This window comes from Zingiber officinale, chromosome 3A (assembly GCF_018446385.1).
Source record: "Zingiber officinale cultivar Zhangliang chromosome 3A, Zo_v1.1, whole genome shotgun sequence".
NCBI classification, from domain to species: domain Eukaryota; kingdom Viridiplantae; phylum Streptophyta; class Magnoliopsida; order Zingiberales; family Zingiberaceae; genus Zingiber; species Zingiber officinale.
In genome coordinates, this window is record NC_055990.1 from 94,539,444 (window position 1) to 94,559,104 (window position 19,661).

The 19,661-nt window shown below is 37.0% G+C and overlaps 1 long non-coding RNA gene across 15 annotated transcripts in view; it reads left to right on the plus strand.

The window, feature by feature from the left end:
- Nucleotides 1–13,364: 13,364 nt before the first annotated feature.
- The window catches only part of LOC122052073, a 40,445-nt gene continuing 34,148 nt past the window's right edge, over nucleotides 13,365–19,661 (plus strand). For 3 of the 15 annotated variants that reach the window (XR_006131789.1, XR_006131794.1, XR_006131797.1), the window contains exons 1-4: nucleotides 13,365–13,732; nucleotides 14,088–14,133; nucleotides 14,352–14,418; nucleotides 14,626–14,689. This is a non-coding gene — a long non-coding RNA (uncharacterized LOC122052073). The remainder of the gene's footprint in view (nucleotides 13,733–14,087; nucleotides 14,134–14,351; nucleotides 14,419–14,625; nucleotides 14,690–19,661) is intronic. The other 12 variants (XR_006131783.1, XR_006131785.1, XR_006131791.1 and 9 more) reach the window with 6 other exon arrangements.

The following is a 19,661-nucleotide window of genomic DNA, read 5'->3' on the forward strand; positions in this document are numbered from 1 at the left end:
ATAGAAAAAAAATTCTGAGCAAAAATGAAATTTTAGAAAAAAAATTTCTAAGTTAAATTGAATTTTTAGAAAAATTTTCTAAGCAAAAGTGAAATTTTTAGAATTTTACAAAAAAAAAATTCTAAGTTAAACTTAATTTTTGAATGTTCCAAAAAAAAAATCTAAGTCAAATGAAGTTTTCTAGAATATTTCCAAAAAAAATTTCTAACTAAAAAAATTTTAAGTTAGAATTTTCAAGAAAAATTTCTAAGTAAAAGAAATTTTTGTTTATTTTAAGAAGTATGTGATAAACTTTCAAAGCATTATTTAATTCTTATTTAATACTTTTTCAGAAAGTTAATTAAACATTTTCTTTTAATATTTTAGCTTCCAGGTCGTGGCGAGGCACTAGGCCTTCTTGGTTATTGGAGCAACAACCACTTCCTTAAACAAAGCTTCCATAAAGAATTTCAATGTTTAATTTTCTCTCTTAAAGCCTTTTAATTAAAATTAATTTAGCACAGATTTTGGAACCCAATAGAGGTTCCTTCCTATAGGGTTATTCAAAAATTTAGGGGGTACATAGTTTCTTGGTACTTTTTTAAGTTGACCCTGATGATTTCTAATGTACCAGTTCAATTTTCCATAAACTCTTAATTTTGAGTTTGGAAATTTATTTAAGCATGCAGCAGATTTCAGTTTTTCAATTTCTAATTTTAAACTTTCATTTTCTGATTTCAAATTTCCATTTTCTTTTTCTAATTTATCTAATTCTTTAGAAAGAGCTTTAATAAATTTAAAAGATTGAGTCGGGGTTAGATCGCGTACCTTACTTACCTGATCTGGTGACGCTCCCCCTTCACTGTTGCTTTCTTCTTCTGATGTTCCTCCCCCTTCATCGATGCTCATCTCTGAGCTTGAGTCTTCTTCTGGCTGATGGTTCGCCATTAGCGCTAACCCCGAGAATTCTTCGATGTTTGACTCAGAGGATGACGAATCTGACCAGGTAGCCTTCAGGTTCTTGTGCTTGGAGGGTTCTGGTTTCTTGTATTTTAACTTTTCCCTTTCTTTCTCCTTTCTCTTTAGCTTTGGATAGTCATCTTTGATGTGCCCCTCTTCGTTGTAGTTGTAGCAACGAACCGTCCTCTTCTTTCGATGATGCCTCTGCGATTTAAATTTATTAGTATTGAAAAACTTATTGAAGCGTCTTACCAAGAGTGTCGCTTCGGATTTGTTCTGCAACTCGAGATTCGTGAAGTTCAAAAGTCGAAAACAATTATTCTAAAGTGCTTACCTCGAAATCCTTAGAGATGTAGTATGCATCTACTAAGGAAGCCCAATCGGGAGTTCTCGGGAAGGCGTTGAGCGCGTACCGGATAGTGTCCCGGTTCGTTACCTCTTCTCCAAGATTGGTTAGTTGCGTGATCATCTCTTTGATCCTTGCTTGGAGTTGCGCTACTTTCTCGCCTTGGTTCATCTGGAGGTTCGTCAACTAGTTCCGGAGGATATCGCGCCTCGCTAGCTTTGCTTCGGAGGTACCTTCGTGAAGCTCCAGGAATTTTCCCCAGAGATCTTTCGTGGAGTCGTAGCTTCCGATCCGATTTACCTCCTGAGGCGGCAGAACGCTGAGTAGGTGGAACTCAGCCTTTCCGTTGGCGACGAAATCTGCTTGTTCCTTTTTCGTCCAGGTATTTTCCTCCTTATCTTTTGGAACTACATTTCCATATTTCATTATTAAAAGAATGTCAAATTCGGTTTTAAAAAATACCTCCATTTTACGCTTCCATGTGGCGAAGTCTCTGTCGAACTTCGGGGGATGGATGTTCGCTCCGGCCATCGTCTTGATCGTAGTGCTTCAGTTGACGGTTAGTCCTTCTGAGGCGATCAGGCTCTGATACCAATTGTAGGTGCAGCGGAGGCCGACAAGAGGGGGTGAATTGTTGTAAATAAAAATAAAACTACCCTCATCGGATTTCAACTCAGAACAAATGCAGTAGTAAAATAATAGAGGCAGAAAATAAAAGCAGAAATAGAATTTTTAACCTGGTTATAACCAAGAGGGTTGTTAATCCAGGACAGTGAAAAGCGCACTAAGAAAATTCTCCTTTGCTGAAGGCGAAGAAGCCTTTTACACTCTAATGGCACAGAACTACTGCTAGGAAATATTTACAGAGTTGAATGTAGAAGTTGTTCTGAATTCCTAGCTCCAGGGGCCTTTAAATAGCCTCTGGAAATCTGATCTCGAGGGTCCAAGGCGCCTCCAATAGGGGTCCAAGGCGCCTCTGTAACGACCCGCCTTCTAACTACTAGGCTGTAAGGCGAATCGCTACAGTTGTACTGTACTGACTGTGCGGAAAACTGATCTAATTTAAACTTTTCTACTAATTGATGACTGTTCTTGGTTCTACATGTGCTAAAGGATGTAATCTGAGGAACACAAAGCGTATCCTACATCCCCCATGGACTAGAAGTTGATCTACTGAGTTTCTTGGTCGAAACTGAGCTTCCCAATCGATCCAAACTGAACTGGATCGATTGCTTTCCGTTGGATCGATCCACGGATCGATCCAGGCTGCTACTGGCACGGATGAACACCCTGGATCGGTCAGCTGACCGATCCAGAAGCTGCATCGCTTCTGTATGCTGTTGGATCGGTCTCCCGACCGATCCAGGAGTACACTGATCGATCGGCAGACCGATCCAGTGGCTCACTGATCGGTCGGCAGACCGATCAGCAAGCTTTGGTAACCTCTGTTCGCGAAGGCCAACTTTCTGTTCGCGACTGGATCGGTCGGCTGACCGATCCAGTGGCAGTTGCCAACCTTCTGTTTGCATCAGGATTGATTTCGAATCGGAAACTCTGATTTCAGCACTGCTTCGTGCCAAAACCTCATACAACAACTACCTAATGCATAATAAACTATTCTAATAACATGTAGTAACAATTCTAAGCTGGTTCATGGCATTTTACTCACTAAAACACATTTTAATAACTTAAAGTGCATGGAAGTATAAATTTCTAAAAGTTCTAATTGTTTAAATTTGCTAAGGTTCAAGAGTGCATAAAACATGAAAACTAGAACTAATAAATTGCAAAGTGCTAAAGTAAATGCTAGATCCCCAGAGGGTCTTTTATTCCAGTTCCTGCCACACACACCATCTTTGCATTGCCCTCCAGCTTCCTCTGCTAGTCCATTTTCCTTTTACCTGTATCTGCAGTATAAGGAAAATAGTATCTATAAGCTAAAAAGTTTAGTAAGAAACCATCTACCTCACAAAAACATGCAACGATGTAAATATGATTTAAAATCATGCTGTTTAAAACATATGCTGAATATACTGAATAAACTAAGCATGGCATGGCATATAAGCATACAATCATGACATATCTAAACCTGAACATAAAAACATGTATAACAACTGCACATAAAGTTATCATGCATATTCATAGGGAAAAACTAAATTGGAGCATGATACTGAACTGAAACTGAACTGCGCTAAAACTGATCTTAAACTATAATCACTGGATTAGATTAAGAGTTTGAAAACTAATATCATAATAAGTGAAAATAGTAATAATGTTGTTTGGGCGCGCATCCCTAACTAGACCCGGGTTTGCAAGTCCCGAATTTAGTAGGGTTAACTAGGTTATCTAAACCTAGGGACGACTGTGGGAGTCCAACCCAATGGATATCTGATCCAGTACAGTGCCACTGAAAATAAAATACTGAAATAGCTAATACTTGCTTATTCTATTGTTTCTAGGTTATCTGAACCTAGAGCTAGGTTATCTAAACCTAGAGGCGACTGTGGGAGCCCACCCATTGGATATCTGATCCATATAAGCTGTAATAAACTGAGAATACTGAATAGATACTTCTAATGTATCTAACTAAGCTGTTGAAGATGCATATGGTGCATTTTTACTAAACTAGCTATTTTATCGAACACTTAGTGTGCCCTAACTCTCCTCTCTATTAGGGAGACCACCTCTAGGCACCCGACAACGTCTAACCTCCTATCTGAAGAGAGAAAGCGTATCCGGCCCATCTAGAGGTGTTCAACTAAATCCCTAATCTGCGAAGAGAATTAAATACACCCTAGATATCGATAAAAATCTGCATACATCCTAACTAAAGCATAAAAACTCAATCGGAAGCTATTATATTGCAGGTGAGGGGTTTCTTACCTCGTACGCTAATTTTCTTACAATTCCTTTCGCTAGAAATTCCGGTGGAGACGACTTCTCGACGATTCCCTCGCGTCTATGCGTTCCTCTCGCGAAGGGGAATGTTCTCGTGTCGGAGTCGTCGCCGGAGAGTGCTCTTAGGGCCCTAGGGAGGGAACCCTAGGTGTTCCCTTGTGGTTGGCGCCGAGAGAAGGAGAAAGAAGAGGAAGTGGCGTGAGGGCTTCGGTGAAGAGAGAATTGCCGAACTAAACTTCTAAAATAAACCAAACCCTCTTTAAGTTCTTAATTTATATTAAGTGGTTTAATGAACCCAACTCTAATATAAATATATTTGGTTCTCCTTTCTTTCAGCACGGCCCTGCTGGGTTCACTGGTTTCTAACATTATCCGCAAACCATAGGTCTCGGGTTCGATTCCCGCCTAAGCTATTTTGCGGTTCTAATTATTTTTTCTGCTTCCGCTACTCGGAAAATTCCGGAAAAATATCTAAAAATTCCAGAAAAATCATAGAATATTTCTAAAAATAATTTGAGAATTTTCGGGCGTTACAGCCTCCAAGAGGTGAGCGGATAAAACTTTATCCGTAGCTTGAAACGGTCACTTTGACCTGTTGAAGGCGCCTTCAAGCTGGAGGCGCCTTCAAGCCTGATGGAGGTGCCTCCAAGCTGGCAACTCCAATTCCAGCTTGCTTTCTTCAGCTTCCGACGCTTCGTTCTTTTGGGTGATTGCGGCCAACCGGAATAGGGCTCACCCGAACCCAATTCCCGGCCTTTTCCTCGAGCAGCCTTCCGTCCCGGCTTAACGTCCCTCGAACGCCGCGCACGCTCTTCCGCGGCTCTCTCGTCCTTCGGGCACACCGAGCCCGTCAGCTCCCTTCCCGTGCCGTCCTTCTCGCTAGCTGCTGCGTCTTCCGCTCGACTTCCTGTGCTCCTAAGCTCCTACACACTCAGACACAGGGATCAAACACAGCGGGACCTAACCAATCTGGTTGATCACATCAAAACTACCACGGGGTCCAACAATCTCCCCCTTTTTGATGTGCATCAACCCAAGTTCAAGTTAGGGTTTAAATATACATAAATAGTAATTTAAAGGAAATTACTAAACTAACATATTTAAGCATAAATTTGCAATAAATAAAATTGCAACATAGTTTAGAAAAAATATTAAACAGTTTTTAATTAAAAGTTTTAAATTTTCTAATTTTCCTAGCTCCCCTAAACTTGTATATTTCTCTCCCCCTTTAATCACAGTAAAAATGGGGTACCAATAAGAGAATAGTACGTAAATTATTAAGATAGAAAAAAAATTCTGAGCAAAAATGAATTTTTTGAAAAAAAAATTCTAAGTTAAATTGAATTTTCAAAAAAAAATTCTAAGCAAAAGTGAAATTTTTAGAATTTTAGAAAAAAAATTTCTAAGTTAAACTTAATTTTTGAATGTTCCAAAAAAAAAATCTAAGTCAAATGAAGTTTTCTAGAATATTTCCAAAAAAATTTCTAACTAAAAAAATTTTAAGTTAGAATTTTCAAGAAAAATTTCTAAGTAAAAGAAATTTTTGTTTATTTTAAGGAGTGTTTGATAAACTTTCAAAGCATTATTTAATTCTTATTTAATGCTTTTTCAGAAAGTTAATTAAACATTTTCTTTTAATATTTTAGCTTCCAGGTCGTGGCGAGGCACTAGGCCTTCTTGGTTATTGGAGCAACAACCACTTCCTTAGACAAAGATTCCATAAAGAATTTCAATGTTTAATTTTCTCTCTTAAAGCTTTTTAATTAAAATTAATTTAGCACAGATTTTGGAACCCAATAGAGGTTCCTTCCTATAGGGTTATTCAAAAATTTAGGGGGTCATAGTTTCTTGGTACTTTTCTAAGTTGACCCTGATGGTTTCTAATGTACCAGTTCAATTTTCCATAAACTCTTAATTTTGAGTTTGGAAATTTATTTAAGCATGCAGCAGATTTTAATTTTTCAATTTCTAATTTTAAACTTTCATTTTCTAATTTTGAATTTTCATTTTCTTTTTCTAATTTATCTAATTCTTTAGAAAGAGCTTTAATAAATTTAAAAGATTGAGTCGGGGTTAGATCGCGTACCTTACTTATCTGATCTGGTGACGCTCCCCCTTCACTGATGCTTTCTTCTTCTGATGTTCCTCCCCCTTCATCAATGCTCATCTCTGAGCTTGAGTTTTCTTCCGGCTGATGGTTCTCCATTAGCGCTAACCCCGAGAATTCTTCGATGTCTGACTCAGAGGATGACGAATCTGACCAAGTATCCTTCAGGTTCTTGTACTTGGAGGGTTCTGGTTTCTTGTATTTTGACTTTTCCCTTTCTTTCTCCTTTCTCTTTAGCTTTGGGCAGTCATCCTTGATGTGCCCCTCTTCGTTGCAGTTGTAGCAACGAACCGTCCTCTTCTTTCGATGATGCCTCTGCGATTTAAATTTATTAGTATTGAAAAACTTATTGAAGCATCTTACCAAGAGTGCCGCTTCGGATTCGTCGAATGAGGCTTCGGAGTCAGAACCATTTACTTTTGCTTTTAGGGTAATGTTCTGACTGATTTTCTCTACTCCAGTGGGTTCTACAACTCGAGATTCGTGAAGTTCAAAAGTCGAAAACAATTGTTCTAAAGTGCTTACCTCGAAATCCTTAGAGATGTAGTACGCATCTACTAAGGAAGCCCAATCGGGAGTTCTCGGGAAGGCATTGAGCGCGTACCAGATAGTGTCTCGGTTCGTTACATCTTCTCCAAGATTGGTTAGTTGCGTGATCATCTCTTTGATCCTTGCTTGGAGCTGCGCTACTTTCTCGCCTTGGTTCATCCGGAGGTTCGTCAACTGGTTCCGGAGGATATCGCGCCTCGCTAGCTTTGCTTCGGAGGTACCTTCGTGAAGCTCCAGGAATTTTTCCCAGAGATCTTTCGCGGAGTCGTAGCTTCCGATCCGATTTACCTCCTGAGGTGGCAGAACGCTGAGTAGGTGGAACTCAGCCTTTCCGTTGGCGACGAAATCTGCTTGTTCCTTTTTCACCCAAGTATTTTCCTCCTTATCTTTCGGAACTCCATAGCCATATTTCATTATTAAAAGAATGTCAAATTCAGTTTTAAAAAATACCTCCATTATGTGCTTCCATGTGGTGAAGTCTCCGTCGAACTTCGGGGGATGGATGTTCGCTCCGGCCATCGTCTTGATCGTAGTGCTTCAGTTGGCGGTTAGTCCTTCTGAGGCGATCAGGCTCTGCTATCAATTGTAGGTGCAGCAGAGGCCGGCAAGAGGGGGGTGAATTGCTGTAAACAAAAATAAAACTACCCTCCTCGAATTTCAACTCAGAACAAATGCAGTAGTAAAATAATAGAGGCAGAAAATAAAAGCAGAAACAGAATTTTTAACCTGGTTACAACCAAGTGGGTTGTTAATCCAGGACAGTGAAAAGCGCACTAAGAAAATTCTCCTTTGCTGAAGGCGGAGAAGCCTTTTACACTCTAATGGCTCAGAACTACTGCTAGGAAATGCTTACAGAGTTGAATGTAGAAGTTGTTCTGAATTCCTAGCTCCAAGAGCCTTTAAATAGCCTCAGGAAATCTGATCTCGAGGGTCCAAGGCGCCTCCAATAGGGGTCCAAGGCGCCTACAAGAGGTGAGCGGATAAAACTTTATCCACAGCTTGAAACAGTCAATTTGACCTGTTGAAGGCGCCTTCAAGCTGGAGGCGCCTCCAAGCTGGCAGTTCCAATTCCAGCTTGCTTTCTTCAGCTTCTGACGCTCCGTTCTTTTGGGTGATTGCGGCCAACCGGAATAGGGCTCACCCGAACCCAATTCCCGGCCTTCTCCTCGAGCAGCCTTCCGTCCCGGCTTAACGTCCCTCGAACGTCGCGCACGCTCTTCACACCCACCGGAGTATTCTTCCGCAGCTCTCTCGTCCTTCGGACGCACCGAGCCCGTCGGCTCCCTTCCCGTGCCGTCCTTCTCGCTAGCTGCGTCTTCCGCTCGACTTTCTGTGCTCCTAAGCTCCTGCACACTCAGACACAGGGATCAAACACAACAGGACCTAAGTAACTTGGCTGATCACATCAAAACTACCACGGGGTCCAACAGTTACTAAGGTCATCTATAAATCGTAGGATCTAATAGGTCTCGAGTTCAATTCCCGCTTAGGCTATTTTACGTTTTTATTTAATTTTGCTACTTCTGCTACTCCAAAAATTCCATAAAAATATTCTAAAATTCCTGAAAAATAATAAAATACTTCTAAAATTTATTTCAAGAATTTTCGGGCATTACAATCCCCTATACCTTATAAAAAGTTCGTCCTCGAACTTAAAATAACTCTGGGTACTTCTGTCTCATACTAGCTTCTCTCTCCCAAGTTGCCTCTTCTGTTGTGTGATTTTGCTAAATGATTTTTACTAATGGTACCTCCTTGTTCCGTAATTTCTTAACTGCTTGATCTACTATCTGAATAGGCCGACTGTCATAGCTGAGGTCTTCGCGGACTTGTACCGACTGAGGCTCAATCACCTGGGTGGCATCTGGGATATGCTTTTCAGCATAGAGACACGAAATACGTTATGGATAGCTGACATCTCCTGGGGTAGCTCTAACTCATATGCTATCTTGCCAACTCTTCTGGTGATCCCACATATCTGGGACTTAATTTGCCCTTCTTCCCAAAACGCATTACTCCCTTCATGGGAGCCACTTGGAGAAATACTGTATCCCCAACTGAAAACTCTAAGGGTCGACGCCGTGTATCAGCATAGCTTTTCTGGCGGCTCTGAGCTGTCTCTATCCTCTGACGGATCTGTTATATAGCTATTGTGGTATCTGCTACTAGATCTGTCTGAAGTTCTAGTTCTTTCTGTTCACCACTTTCATACCTGCAGCTTGGAGATCTACACCTCCACCCATAGAGAGCCTCGTAGGGTGTCATGCCGATAATGGCCTGATAGCTATTGTTGTATGCAAATTCTGCTAAACACAGATATTTGCACCAACTTACCTTGAAGTCTAGGGCACATGCTCGGAGCATATCTTCGAGTACCTGATTTACTCGCTCCGTCTGACCATCTGTCTGAGGGTGGAAAGCTGTGCTAAACTTTAACCTGGTGTCCAATGCTAACTGTACACACTCCCAGAAGTGTGACGTGAATCTACTATCTCTGTTTGAAATAATGGTCCGTGGGACTCCATGCAGTCTGACAATCTCCTTGAGATACAACTGAGCTAGTTGTTCCATGGAGTAGGATATCCTGATAGCTAAGAAGTAGGCTGATTTAGTCAACCTGTCGACTATTGCCCAGATGGCATCGAAACCATTCGTGGTTCTGGGTAGTCCCACTATGAAATCCATGGAAATATCTTCCCACTTCCATTCTGGGATTTAAATAGGCTGCAGAACTCCTCCTGGTCTCTGGTGTTCTGCCTTGACCCTCTGGCAGGTCAGACAGATATTGAAATATCTAGCGATGTCTCTTTTCATCCCAGGCCACCAAAAACGTCTCTTTAGATCTTGGTACATCTTGGTGGAGCCAGGATGCATCGCATAAGGAGTCCTGTGAGCCTCATTTAGGATCTTCCTCCGTAGTTCTTCCTGATCTGGAACGCACAATCTGTCACCAAAATACAATACCCTACTATCAGATACTCTGAACTCTCCACTTTCTGATTCTGCTAACCCTTGCTTGATTTTCTGAATTTCAGGGTCCTGATCCTGAGCTGTCTGGATGTCACCAAGCAGGGTAGATGCTAATGTCATAGTAGAGAGTTGCCCAACTATAAGTTCGAGACCGAAATCTGTAATCTCCTTTTGTAGGGGCGGTGACATGGCTACTAGGGATAGTAAGGTGGCACTGGACTTCCTGCTAAGTGCGTCTGCCACCTTATTGGCCTTTCCTAGGTGGTAGATGATGTCTATGTCATATACGCTCGAGCTATCTACGCTGTCGCATATTCAGATCCTTCTGAGTGAAGAAGTACTTTAGACTCTGATGATCTGTATACACTCTGCACTGAGCTCCATACAAGTAATGTCTCCAAATTTTGAGGGCGAAGACAACTGCTGCAAGCTCAAGGTCGTGAGTAGGGTAGTTCCTCTCATAGTCCTTGAGTTGTCTGGAGGCATAGGCGATCACCCTGCCATTTTGCATCAGTACTGTTCCTAGTCCTAATTTAGAGGTGTCACTGTAAATATCAAAGCTGTCTGTGTTTTCTTGCAAAGTCAGGATGGGAGCACTGGTCAATCTTCTTTTTAGCTCGATGAAACTGTTCTCACAGTCCTCTGTCTACTGAAATTTTCTGTTCTTCCTAGTGAGAGCTGTTAGTGGGGAGGCTATCCTGGAGAAATCCTCTACAAATTTTCTGTAATAGCCTGCTAGTCCCAGAAAGCTTCTGATTTCACTAGCGTTTTTAGGTCTTTTCCAGTTACTCACAGCCTCTATCTTACTGGGGTCTACCATAACACCATCCTTGGAGATGATGTGACCCAGAAAAGATACCTGATCGAGTCAGAATTCACATTTCGTGAATTTGGCGTACAGCTGGTTCTGCTGAAGGGTCTGCAGTACTATATTCAGATGCTCTACGTGTTCTTCCTGAGTTCTAGAATAGATAAGAATGTCGTCGATGAACACAATAACAAACTTATCTAAGTATTCTCTGAATACCCTGTTCATGATGTCCATAAAAGTAGCTGCAGCATTCGTCACGCCAAAGGGCATGACTACGAACTCATAATGTCCGTATCTGGTCCTGAAAGTTATCTTGGGTATATCACCTTCTTTAACTCTCACCTAGTGATATCTCGATCTGAGGTCTATTTTAGAGAACACTACTACTCCCTTTAGCTGATCGAACAGGTCATCTATCCTGGGAAGAGGATACCTGTTCTTAATCGTGACTTGGTTTAGTGCCCGGTAGTCTATGCACAAGCGCATGCTCCCATCCTTCTTCTTCACGAACAACACAGACGCTCCCCATGGTGAGTGACTAGGGTATATGAAGCCCTTGTCGAGCAACTCTTGTAGTTGTTCCTGAAGTTCCTTCAGTTCTGTTGGAGCCATGCGGTAGGGTGCTTTGGAGATGGGATTTGTACCGGGGACGAGTTCTATCTCAAATTCAATCTCCCTGTCTGGTGCTAGACCCGGTAACTCCTCGGGGAAGACTGCTGGGTAGTCACATACAACTCGGACCTCTTCTAGCTTTTGGTCTTTGTCCTGACTGGTATTGACTACATGTGCTAGGAACCCCGTACATCCTGAATCCAATAGTTTCTGTGCTTTCAAAACTGAGAGAAACTTCTTGGCCTTTCTCTTTGGTTCTCCGATGTACCCAAACTGTACTCCTGTTTCAGGTTGGAATACAACTTTCTGTTTACGACATTCTTTGGAGGCACCGTACTTGATCAGAAATTCCATTCCCAAGATGATATCGTAGTCAGCCATATCTAGCACTATCAGATCACCAAAAAGCTCTCTGTCTGCTATAATGGCACTGCTCGGAGCCAGTGCGTGGATGTCATGGTTTCTCCTGAAGGTAATGTTGTCAAAAACTGACCACTAAGTGCATCTGGAGTTATTGTTAACTTTTCGGCGAATGCCTTGGATATATAAGAATGAGTTGCCCCAGTATCGAATAAGACAGTTGCACTTTACTGTAAAAATACTGATCTGACCCGTAACAACTGTCGAGGCATTCGCTACGTCCTCTCTAGTGAGTGAGTAGAGGGCGTTTGTCGTGGCTGAGGGGGCTTCTAGTCTGCCCTGGCTGATGTATGGACCATCTAAAGCAGTCTGCATCTGGTGCAACTGGACTGGTTTGTCTCCGTACTGAATCGGCTGCGGTGGGGGAAAACTGGTCTTGTTCGTACATTGCTTAGCCATATGCCCTTCCTTGCCACATTTGAAACATCCTTGTGTGCCCTTGCGATATTCGAAGCATCCTCTTTCAACCATCAATTTAGTAAATCTCCATTGCCAAGGTATAACATCCCCACCATTTGGGCTACAAGTTTCTTCTTAGATAAATATTTGTTAGTGAAGGTTTTGTAATAAAGAATAGATGACTTATGATCATGAATTGAGATAATGACTGAAAGTGTGATTGCAAAGGGATGATATTGTTTTTTGAAACAAGTCATTGCAAACCCCTTCAATTGCAACCTACATTTATTTTTGTAACTCATTTGAAAGGTTAAATAAAGTGGAGATTCTTGCATAACTAAAGTAAGTTAAGATCTTTTATGGAAGCAACAAGAACTTTGACTCGAGAAAATGGGAGAGAAGAGAAGTGATCTCTCATGTTTGATTGCAGCAAGTAAACAAAAACTTAAGGGTTAAATAGGATCATGTAACAAAATTTGCAAAAACTTGATAGGCCATGGTTAGTCAGATATTAATTAGGCATGGATAAATTCATTAGAGACATGAGATCTCTTTAAACCATATAAATTCAACCTAGGTATTATTGAAATATGAGTGATTGACTAATGAATTCAAAATTCAAAAATAATTTAGACTGGCTCAACCATCTAGTGCATAATTACACCAAAAAAAAAATATATATATATATATATATATAAATCAAGAGTTATCTATTTACACAAAATACTTCATGATAAACTAAAAAAAAAAAAGATAAATTAACGTTTTTAAATATCCAATATCAACATACCCACGCAAAAATTATTAGATTAAGTGACCAAAGCTAATCATTTTTTTTAGTTCATTATTTTTTAACATAAATTTTATCTTTGAAAATGAGTTTAAAAATTGAAAATAAATAAATAGGTATAGTTAACTAAATTCAAACCTATTAGTTATTTCGATAAATTATTAATTTTTTTGTGAAATTTTTCATAAATCATTATAGTAATATTGATGAAACAATTATATAACAAGTTTATTATTATATAATTAAAATGATTATTGTCAATACTAGCAAAAAAAGATAGGATTTTTTTTTCCGTAAAGGAGCTGTTATTTTTTTTAACAACGTGATCATTGCCTCATTGGATCGTTTCAATTTTATGGTTATTGTTTTAAATTATTTATTAGTTTTTTTTTTTAAATTAATATTGTCCTTTTTAATGAGAACCGTTGCTTTTTTTTTTTCTCTAATTTTTGTACCGTTGCTTTTTTTTTTTCTAATTTTTTTTTACCGTTGCATCTTAATGCGCTAGGTTTTTTTTGAGAGTTTTTTAAGCAGCGCATCGTCTTCTTATCGGGTTGGCAAAAGGCTACTCATCGTCTTCTTCATCGGGCAAAGAAGCGAGCGAGAGAGAGAGAGAGATGAGCGCAGAACTAATCCAAGACCTCCTCGCCTCAGTTCTCGATGATGCAGCTATTTGATACCTCTTGAGGATGATTTTCTTTTGGATTTGGCGGAGTATTTGTTGACTGGAAGGCGAATCTGCCACGCCAAGAAGGTAGGCGCAGAACTAATCCAAGACCTCCTCGCCTCAGTTCTCGATGATGCAACTATCTGATACCTTTTGAGGAGGATTTGCTTTTGGATTTGGCAGAGTATTTGTTGACTGGGAGGGGAATCTGCCGCGCCAAGAAGGTAGGAGCTACTTTGTGATCGGTCTATTTTTCTTTCTGTCTATCTGTGACTCTCTGAGAGGTTAAATTTTAAACAAAAAGAAATTAGCTAGTTTCGATATGTTTCAGTTCTTCGTTTTCCCCCGTTAGGTACGGTAGGAGCCCCTTTTGTTTCTAGCATTGTGCAGATCTTCATGATGCTTTGGGATTGTGAGTTCACATAAATGTAGATTCTTTTGGGACATTGAGAGTGTGGCAAACTTTTCTCTCTTTTTTTTTTTCAAAACAAAGAAGTATTGTCTAGTATTTGCTGGAAAGTTTTTTTTTTTCCATAGACCAATCCGTCACCTTCTCCTCCTAATTCTTTAACGTTGTAGGGTTTCTATCGGATCAACAGCCAAGCTGCGAGATGGAGAAGAAGATGTGAGTATTTCTTATGTGGTTGCTTTAGTTTTCTTCCTTGTTTTCTGTTGGTTCTTTTGTGCTTAGGGTTCTTCCAGAAGTTGCGTTCATTAGCCTTTGTTTCTCTTCATCCCCCTCTCTTTGAATAGTTCTCTGATTCTTCGAATCGACTTCTTCTATTGTCTTCGTTCAGTGAGATCATCAAGACCACCACTTCCTCCTAATTCTTTGCTTTGTAGGGTTTCTATTGGTCCCACAGACAAGTGGCGAGATGGAGATTAAGATGTGATTATCACAAGTGGGCAGGTAATCTTTGCTACATATTTTCTAATTGTCACTCCTTCGGTTATTGGATTCTTGTGCTTAAGGTTAGTCATCGTGAAGCTGTACTGAATGGCCTTGGTAGTCATCCTTGCTTCTCCATTAGCTCTAGGTCTTTCTTTTTAAAATAGTTTCTTGCCAGTCCTTTATCAACAAGCACTTTGTTTAGTTATTTTACTTTCCTAACTGCAGATTGTCATTCATTCTTTTGAAATTTCAGGATCAGTTGCTAAGCAGCTCATTCATCTCTTCTTAGGTAGTCATCTACTTTTATGCATATCTACCATAGCAAAATACTTTCTAGTGCTAGATACATTTTGCATACATCATCCAATTATAGATTTCCAGTCCTAGCATAATTTGTTTTTTTTTCCTTTTGTTGCATGTTTCAAATTCTTGATAGGGATTATCTTTGGTTAAGTCCTAGCATAGATTGTCAAGTCTTGCCACTTTGAGTGGGTTATAAAATGAGATCATTAGTGGGATTTTTTTTAGTGCTTATATTGAATATGTGAAATCTAGAATTGGACCTTTATTTTATATTGCATCTTTAAAGTTAATAGTTTACACTCTGTTGCTAGTATTATGAATTAGAAAAGAGGGTTGGGAAGTATCTTTATTGTTGAAGAACGTACAGTTTTTTTTAGTATTGTTTGTACTACAATTATGAAGGGTATTATCTATTACATCAACATATAAATTAATGAAGTTGTTTTCCCAACGTCTTGTACAATTGTAGCTCCCTTTCCTCACTTGCTTGAGAAGTAAGCTATATCTTGGTTCATCATTTCCTCATACATAATTTATATTTTTGAGCACGCACCTCTCACTCGTTCTTGTACATATGTATTTGTTTATTGTTGTGGTTAAAACTTAAGACGTTAATAGTTGAGTTGATTGCCCATCTAAAATTCTTACGGCAATAATTTAAAAATTGGAGATTGAGCCACCTTATTAATTTAAAAGGCTATTTTTATGATGTAAGATACTATTTAAGCAAACCATTAATCTATATGCATTGTACAAAGTGGTTATATTTTTAGTCAAGAAATGAACGTTTGTGGGTGTTGAAGGCAAGATGACCATTTGGTTTTAGATGCTTTTTTGAATTTGTTTTTTCTTTAGTGAATATAGCTTATTTGTATCCTATTTTGCATTTGAATTGTGATAATATTGTTCATAGTTTATTTATATTTTGTATATAGACACATTGTATCATTAAAATTGTTTAATAAGAGTTTTTTTCTATATTGTTTCCATTGTATGCTTGCCTTTTTTTCTTTCACTTGTGTTTCTCCTCCTTTTAAGTTTGATCACCCTCATTGCTTCTATATGTTGACTTTCTCACATGTAACTTATAGTGTGAAAAAAAATTTATGATCCTCTTTGATATTAAAGTTCTTTTTTCATATTCAATAATGCATCTTTTGTTATTTTTGTAGCAATTCCTTTTTCTTTGGTGAAAATAGCTTAGTATCCTATTTTGCATTTGAATTGTGACATGAATATTTTGCATTTGAATTGTGATCATTCATGTCATTGCTAATTTATATTTTGTTTATAGACTTCCATTGTATTATTTGAATGGTTTGATATCATTACCATTTGGTTAAAGTGGATTGATCTTTTATCACTTGATTTTCTTTAAGGTATTTCATTCAACAAACTATGTCCTTCTAACCCTTTTTCTTGTGTTTTTCTCCTTTCTTCTTCTTCTATTTATTTTCTTCTATCTTTTTGTCCTTTTGTTGCTTCGACATATGCTTCTCTTTATATTTAACTTCGTTTTTCATTTTGTTTCTTTGATTTCTTCTCTTCTTTGTTTTCTAATGTTTGTTTTCTTTTTTTATTTTGTCACTCCTTGTAGCTTATTTTCTTTTGCTTGGTCTCTTTTTATTTTTTTCTTTCAACTATTATTATTTCTTCTTCCTTAGTTTTTGCTTTCTTTATGTTCCTCTTGTATTTTTTTTCCTTGTCTCTCTCTTCATTTTTGGCCATTATTTTCTTCTTCTAATTAACCTCTTGATAATTTTATTTATTAATTTTTCATTTCTTTTTCATCAATTGGTAACCTTTTTTTTATTCTAATTTTCAGATTTTAATTGTTTGCACTCTTCTCCTTCTTTATCTACTCCTTTCGCTTATTTATTTTTTTCTTGTTCAATACCTAATTTATCTACTTGATCATCTTTATAACTCTTCTCTTGTCTTTTTGCTTTTCTTAGCCTTTGCTTATCCTTTACTATCATCATTTTTCTTATTGTCTTCTTTGTATAATTTTCTTTCTTTTCCCTTCTCATCTTCTTCCTCTTCTTCCTCCTTGATCCTTGTTTATTTTTTAAAGTTTTGTCTACTTTTCTTTCTCTTCTCTCTCCTCATGGGATTATTTTGTCATCCTATTGTATTTTTATGTAATATATATAGATGCTTGATACGATCATAGGATACAAGAACAAAATTTAAAATATGGTAAAAGGAAAAAAAAAAGGAAAGAAAAAGTGAAAAAAGGAACAAGAAAAAAGGATTAAACATCCTTATTTTTTTGTTTTGTTTTTCCTCTTAATTTTTATTGGGATGGGATATAAGAGAAAATTCAAATTGATGGAGAGAATGACATAGGTAACCAATGCACATTCATACAAACTCAACCTAATAAAGTGACATTCCAATATATTTAAATCGTTCTTGGCTTATATTGGCTACTAAATTTCCCCTTCATAATCGGTACTCACATTATTAATAAGACGATCTTAAGTTTAATTAATTTCATGTATTATGTAGCTAAATAGGATGTAGGTCGAATCACATGGTAAAAAAAATATTGATTATCTTTGCCATCCCAATACAAATTGAGAGGAAAGACAAAAATTTTAAAAAATAAAGGATCTTTAATTCTTTTTCATCTTGTTCCTTTTTTTTCCTTTTTCTTTCCTTCTTATTTCTTTTTACTCTATTTTAAATTTTGTTCTTCTATCCTATGTACTTTTTGTCTTCTTTATGTACTCTTCTCTTGTCCTTATGCTTTTCTTCACCTTTGCTTATATTTTTTTATCATCATTCTTTTTTTCTTCTTTATATCTTTTGGTTCCTTCCCTCCTCGTCTTCTTCCTCATCCTTGTTTATTCTTCTTATTTTTTCTACATTTTTCTTTCAATTTCCTCCTCTGTTTTCTTGTTATTCTTATTTGTTTCTTATTTTTTTTATTGACTTTTCATTTTCCCTTATAACTTTTGATTACCTCTTTTTCATCGTCCTTTCTTTATCTTATTCTTTTCCACCTTTTCTTTCGTTTATTTATTTTTCTTCTACAACTTGTTCTTGCGTTTTATTGCTACTCTATGTTTGCCTTATTTGTATTCATATTTGTCTTTCTTTCATTAATATTTAAAATGTTTGATCTAATTTTTATTAAATTTGATCCTATACTCTTTTTTTTTCTTTTCCTAGTTTTTCGCTTCTTTTTCCTCTTCCCTAATTAGTCAACTTTAATTATTTTTCTTCTTTTTCATTTACTAGATCTTGTTCATTTTTGTACCTATTTCTTTTCTTCTTGTTTCCTCTTAGTGCATTCTCAATGTTGATCTTCAATTCCGTCTACTTCCTCTTTGTCCCCTTTTATGACTCAACCAAAAATTGATTATCCTTTTTTGTTTACTATATAACTATCCTTTTCATATTTGATGATGCACTCTCCATGGTACTTTTCCTTGTTAGAATTTGTTTTTTAGTGAATATAGCTTATTGTATATCCTATTTTGTATTTGAATTGTGATAATGATGTCCATATTGATTTATATTTTGTGTATAGACTAATTGTATTCTTAGAATTGTTTAAGGTAAATTGACTTTTCACACTATTTTTGAAATTTGATAAATTGAGATTTTTATTAGAAGATGTTCAAGTTGTTCCATTCAGCAATCTTTTTCTAACTTTGCATTTTTTGTTCTTTTGTTCTTTTGTATTTTTCTGTATATATTTTCTTCTTTTGTTTTTTGATCTTTTTAGCTTCTTTTTTTGCTACATTGTTTCCTTCCTATGCTTGCCTTTTTTTCTTTCACTTGTGTTTCTTCTTTTAAGTTTGATCATCCGTATTGCTCCTATATGTTGACTTTCTCACATGTAACTTATAGTGTGAAAAAAAATTATGAACCTCTTTGATTTACAATTTAAGTTCTTTTTTCATACTCAATAATGCATCTTTTATTGTTTTTGTAGCAATTCCTTTTTGTTTGGTGAAATAGCTTTGTATCAAATTTTGCATTTGAATTGTGATCATTCATGTCATTACTAATCTATATTTTGTTTATAAACTTTCATTGTATTATTTGAATGGTTTGATGTCATTACCATTTGGTTAAAGTAGATTGATTTTTTATATCATAGTGTTAAAATTCAATTACATGAATTTCATTTTTCTTTTATTATAGTAGATCTTTAAGTCAATTCATTCAACAAACTATGCCCTTCTAACCCTAACCTAAACTCGCTCTTCTTATCTTTCCTTCATTTGTGTTTTTCTCTTTTTACTTTTTCATCTATTTAACTTCGACATGTGCTTCTCTTTATCTTTAACTTCATTTTTCCTCTTATGTCTTTGATTTTTTCTCTTCTTTTTTTTCCCTAATGTTTGTTTTCTTTTTTTATTTTGTGTCTCCTCGTAGCTTATTTTGTTTTGCTTGGTCTCTTTTTAATGTTTTTCTCTTTCAACTATTATATTTATTTATTTTCTATAAGTTACTTTCTTTTGGTATTTTCGTTTTCTTTATGTTCCTCTTGTGTTTTTTGTTTTCTTGTCTTTCTCTCCATTTTTTGCCATTGTTTTCTTCTGCTAATTAACCTTTTGATAATTTCATTTATTTTTTATTTCTTATTCATAAATCAGTACCTTTATTTTCTTATTCTAATTTTTATCATTCTTGATTTTAATTGTTTTGTACTTTTCTTCTTTATCTACTCCTTTTGCTTGTTTATTTTTTACTTGTTCAATACCTAATTTCATGTTTATCCTCTTCTTATGCCTTTGTGCTTTTTTTTAGCCTTTGCTTATGCTTTACTTTCATCATTTTTCTTGTTGTCTTCTCTGTATAATTTTCTTTCTTTTCCCTTCTCGTTTTCTTCCTGCTTGATCCTTGTTTATTTTTTAAAGTTTTGTCTACTTTTCTTTCTTTTCTCTCTTCTCATGAGGATTATTTTTAGTCACTCTCTTATATTTTTATGTATTTCTACC